The 6,000-nt window shown below is 37.7% G+C and overlaps 1 protein-coding gene across 1 annotated transcript in view; it reads right to left on the reverse strand.

Annotated features, from left to right (window-relative positions):
* disp1 (dispatched homolog 1 (Drosophila)) overlaps positions 1-5,666 on the reverse strand; it is a 65,015-nt gene extending 59,349 nt beyond the window's left edge. The window contains exon 1 of the mRNA XM_055232418.1: positions 5,464-5,666. The gene's annotated coding sequence lies outside the window, so the exon portion shown is untranslated. The remainder of the gene's footprint in view (positions 1-5,463) is intronic.
* Positions 5,667-6,000: the final 334 nt, after the last annotated feature.

The following is a 6,000-nucleotide window of genomic DNA, read 5'->3' on the forward strand; positions in this document are numbered from 1 at the left end:
GTGAAATTTATAGTACAAAATATATCATCTTAAGAGTGGAGATATCAAGGTTATTTGGTTAATCTATAATTGTATCAGAAATGATTCAGGTCACAATATAGTTTTAAAAATTTAAATGAATTATTGTGAGAATTTTAGAAACAAAATTAAGTCATTTCAGTTCAATCTCTCCATGCAAAAATCATGTTAAGTGCTTTTAAATGTGACTTTTTTATTCTTTTAATCAGTTTATTTCACGTTAGCTTAACTTTATCATTCAGAAAGTTACCTTTAACAAATCTCCTCACTATAGCACTAGAGGAATGGCAATGTATTATGCTAATAAGAGAACATTTAAGGATTTCTTTCTTTTTTTGTGGATAAGCACTTGAGATGTGTCATTGTGTTTCAAGGGGGTTTTAATTGTTTGGCCATGGAGTCAGTAATCATGACTGATCTTTACTTTGTGATATTTATTTCAAATAAACTTAAACTTAAAATTTAAATTGTATATCCAGGCCTCCCTACTTAAGACTGATAGTTATTATAGATATTGTTCCCATAATTAAGCAAAGCTATTGTATCCATGTATTCCTTATATCCCAAGAAAATACTACAACTAATGCCATTCCCATCATAACTCATTCATTTGGCCTTTACCATAAATGACTCCCTTTACTGGCAGTTATTATCGTGGACGTGATTATGAGTGTAATATCCTGTTGGAAGGGATGACACCTTGGCACCTGCAGAGCTAACGGTCTGCTGCACATGCTAATACTGACCCAGCAGCACGTGGTATCAACAAGTAGACTATTGACACGCATTACATCTATGCTTCATGAGCCTGTGAGACCAGTGGACCAGACCATGGCTAACTTCCTCTGGTTTGAAAAAGTCTTTTAAATTCTCTAATAAGTGCAGAGCAGGAGCAGCTGCAATGGAGGAGACAGCCATGACCAAGACACAGCTGTAAACCGAATTGCAAACCTAATTATTATACAAAAGAATTACAGCAGGTTATAATGAGAATCAAAGCTAAACACAAACAGACCCGCAAAAAAAATATGTTAATGTTAAGAGTTGATAACAAGGAGTATTGAAGGAACCTTTGAGCTGTTCGTTTCTATTGCCATAACGGGTGAACGGGTTTTGTCCAATGTAGGGTTGTACAATTTTGGGGTAAAAATTAAATTGTGTTTTTTTTTTTTCTGGCAAGTATTATTTTTACGATATATGTTTACCAAGTATGATTCTTCTTCAGGGGCATCAACATTTGAGAGAAGACTGAAATATCAATTGATAATAATACAAGAATTTCAGAAGATATTTGTAGAGGTCTAAACTACAGGAACAACAATGAAAAACAGGGTATATGTTCTTTGTTCTTTATAGTGGACATTTTGCTATCTTAATAACCTTTGCCATTTGATAATTGCAACAACTCAAATTGTGATTTCTGTTCTATTACAATATATATTTTGCAGCCCTAAGGAAACATCCTCTCTCCCCTCTAGATGTAACTTATACCCCAGTATGTTATATGCAACTTCATATTCATTTGTTGTACCTAAAGTTGATCTAATCTTTCCAGCGTAGGACATTAGGTATAACTTCACAAATGTAGTAAATGAGCTGTACATTACATACAGCCTTCCTGCCTATTCACCTATTACTTAGCACGACAGGCCAATGAGGACAGTCTCAGGAGCCTGTCCTGCCCAGACAGTAGTGGGGCTATCAGACAGACAGAGTGAGTGTCCTGGAGAAATGAGTCTGCAGCCTGCTTTTTTAACCCCTGGATCTTCCATATTTCAACTTATAATAATGGAAAAAGAAACATGCTCCACTATTGAAACTGTTTTCTTAAGTTAAAGATAATTTGTGAACTTTAAAAGGCCATGTACAATATCCAAAAACATATCACAGTGTTGGAAAACTGGAGAGGTTAGGCACAAATGGAACCCAAATAGAAATGGAACCCAATGAAGGTCTGTGGGGGTGTTAGCTTTAGCATTAGCTTGTCTGACCCTAAAGGAATAAAAAAAACTAACCTTTAGCCTGAACATGTCTGGACCTGTGCAAAAACTCAAAGTTCAAGTAGTTTGGGTTTTAAGTTTATTAGACCGTCTGTGATTGATCATGACAAAGATGAATGAAGATGAATCAGTTCCTTGGCGTGTGTATGGAGCAAGAATGCAAAGAGCAAGAGGCAATGGCCTGTAATATAAATAAGAAAACATGCATTATCCATCCATCCATTTTCTTTTTCTTATCCGGGGCTGGGTCGTGGGGGCAGTAGTCTAAGCAGCCACCTCAGCTGGCTCCTCTCGACGTGGAGGAGCAGCGGCTCTACTCCGAGCTCCTCCTGTGTGACTTAGTTCCTCACCCTATCTCTAAAGAAGTGCCCAGCCTGCGGAGGAAACCCATTTCGGCCTCATGTATCCGTGATCTTGTCCTTTCAGTAATTACCCAAAGCTCAGCATCACTGCGGACGCTGTACCGACCCGCCTGTCAATCTCACACTCCATCCTTCCCTCCATCCTTCCCTCACTCGTGGACAAGACCCCCATGAACAAGAAAGTGATTTTTTTAAAAAGGCCCCAGACCCGTACCAGTTACAACTAAGTTTAAATTTGGACTGAATCAGGATTTAACAAGAAATGATGCCTTCAACTTTAATGGTTATATCTGTAATATCCTAAGGTACAAAATGTTTATATTCATAGCAGGAGCATTTGGTAAAATATAAAGTACTCTGGCTGGTTTCTTATTAGTTGTATGTAGACTCCATGACCCTAAAGTTCAGAGTTCATCTCAGTGTCCAGTCACAGCAGGGTGATAAGAAAAGCATGTCAATGGATCAAGCTCTTCCAGAAAGTGACAACATTTTGGATTGAAAGATTCTAAGAGAACAGACAGCATTTCAGTACTCATGATCTTTAACAGTAGGGCTGAACAATTTGTGAAAAATATTTAATTGCTATTTAGAAAATAAGGACTGAAATTCAACTGTGATTAATCTTGGAGCTCCACTTTACAGAAAAACTGGAAACTATTATGCTTCAGCACTAACTATTGAAATCAAATCAAATCACTTAATGCTGTAATTTCTAAGACCTCCATATGCCTTTTCAAGTTGTCGTGCCAGCCCTAAGAAATATCAAGGCCAGTCATTCACCGGTGAGCAAAGATGTGGAGGTTAGATATGAATACTGTGGAGAAATATAATATGTGTCAGAAGCTATATCTGCAGTCTCCAGCAGACAGGTAGCTCCACATCCACAATCTGAAATGACCAAGTGGCAGCAAAACAGAGAGCTATTCACCACAACATATGGTCCACATCACCAATTATCAAGGTGTGCGCCGATCGGCTGAGATGAAGAGGGTGGCGGGTGCACGGGGAGTTTTAAATCTGGACAGATGAGGAGAGTCGGGACTTTTAGCCAATTTAAACTAATGACCTGGGGTCAGAAGGAGCTCTTAAAACCGCAATAATGGCCCAAAGATGAGGGAACAGCAGTGCGGACAACTAAATGAGTCCAACTGGGAGAGCAAGGAATTCACACAGAGAAATGGAAAGAGTAGCTGCTATAATGCGATTCTCAAACTTTGCATACAAAGTAGCCCCACAGAAAATAAATCAATAAATCATGTCTGTCTACGGGCAAAATGGGCATCTGAGTCAAACTAGATACATACTAAACCTAAAAAAGGCCTACACTAATCTAGAACAAAAAGTTGAGATAAACTTGAATCAGGATGCATTTTTAACAATAAACACAGCCAAATACAACTGTGTACATTTACATTTCAGGTTTCTTATTTGTCCCATGAGATCTGTGTTACAGAATGGTATGTCCATTTTGACTGGAAACGTTCGTAAATCAAATCATAGGGAAAGGAAATGTTCGGTCAATAATTCATGAGAATGTTCTTGGACAAGAGTCCTAAAAAGGTTATTAAGTGCACCTTTTCAAACTTTTGCTGATAATATAGCACGGTCTTAAAACTGTACATATTCTGAAAACTGTACAAAATCAGTTTAACAAAACAACACGCTATGATATAGTTTCATATCATCAGATTACAGCTGAAATGGACAAAGTGTATTGCACAAGATTATAATTATAATCAGTGCAGCTCCAAACATGAGAGTACAAAGAAGCCCAGTTCAGGGAACCAAAACGTGGAGGATGTCAAGTCCAACCTTTCATTCATAAAAAAACATCTCAGAAAAAGTTCTCATCTATCAGGGTCACAATTAATCCAAAGCCAAGGATGCATGCACCAATAAATCATATGGCTCGAGTCCCAGTCCACTCACATTTCTGATATAGACACTCCTACACACCCAACCTCACCATACAGGACTATCATGTGAAAATGCAATACCATAATGTAAAATAGAGGGATTTGTTATGCTACAGAATATGTATGTAATACGCAGAAGTACAGTTGTATGAAAAACCAGTGTAGATTTAAGATGTACACTGGTTTAAGTATTCATGTGTGACCGAGAATTAAACCACAGATGCATGTGAGCATAACTTCATCAAAAGGGGCAACGTGAGTCGTGAATATAAATGTTAAGTGAATCATGAACGTAAAGTCATGAATGTAGTCATGGAAAAGAGAAATTCTATTCTGTCAGCTGGACAAAAAAGTTTGTTATATTTATATACTTATCCAGTTGACAGAATATGGATCATACCTGAACGACTGAGGAATTACACAGACTCTTTTGTCATTTTGTGTTTGTACTTTTATAAACAAGTTGAACAAGGAAATGGTGCAGTTGATCAGATAAACTGTTATTGCTGAGCTGCGGTGTCTATGTGTATAAACTAATCTACATGCTTTTGGACCTGGTTCCTGGGACATGCTTGTTGGCCTGTCATGATAATTACTATACTGTATCAACTTACTGTTCAATATATTATTAACGGAACAATAAATTGTCGGGGTCAATATTTATCGTTGGTGCTTTTCCTTTGTAATAGTCGACCATTTATGGTTATGCAATATGATAGCTGTAGAGTGTTGAATTATGAACTATAATTACATAAACTAATTACTTAAGTGTTGCATTCTGCTATTAATTTATACAGCTCAACAATATTTAATAATATTGTACATTTAGAATACTTTTTTATGCTTTATGGTTTGGTTTCAACATTATCGTTTATAGTCTATATTGATTTCACCAAAATATCGCACAATTTCTACCACTATACCTACAAATATACCTACTATATGCCAGTAATTACAGTTTTTCCTTCTGCATGGAATTTACAATGGCAGTATCCATCTCCAAAATGTTCTTTACCTCCACTTCCCAAGTCTGAATCATCATAGCTAAGAATCTATAAAATGTATGTTCTTGTGCACCTACCAGGAAATAGAGTTAATAATCTGTAGACTGGTCCCCTCCTGGCCCTCAGACGTGTTAGCTTATGGCAGCGCACTCTGAATTCCTACCTTTCCACATGCAGAGAAATGTCCCTTTGAGCTGTCCGAGGCACAAACAATCTGTTGTCTCAGCGCTGAAATCCTCTCTCCTAAGCCGCTGTTTGCTTTAGCCGCGATGACACAAGGGCAGGAATGTCAGCAATGCCGCTGTACATCGCAGACTCATTTCCTTCAAACGCCAGCCATCTTCAGACAGGGCAGAGCGGCCCAGGTCAGACAGCGACCTGCAGACAGTGTTTACATACAGGTGAGGGGGGACGCGTGATGGACATGTTTTCAAGCAGAATGAGCATGTGAACCAATCTATACATTTTTCACAACATTACAAGGGGACCAGAATTTGTCGAGCTAACGTTACCTGTCATGGTAAGATGTAAGAAAAACTGTTAATCAAAGACTGTAACAACCTGGGCACTGGTTCAATGTATCTGGTTAAATAAACTTGTATAAACTGAGTTCCACAAGAGTCAGTATTGGTTACATTTTTATTTCATTAAGAAATTACCTAATCATTGGCTAAATGAGAAAGATATTAAGGTGGATAGA

This window comes from Periophthalmus magnuspinnatus, chromosome 24 (genome assembly GCF_009829125.3).
Source record: "Periophthalmus magnuspinnatus isolate fPerMag1 chromosome 24, fPerMag1.2.pri, whole genome shotgun sequence".
NCBI lineage: Eukaryota > Metazoa > Chordata > Actinopteri > Gobiiformes > Gobiidae > Periophthalmus > Periophthalmus magnuspinnatus.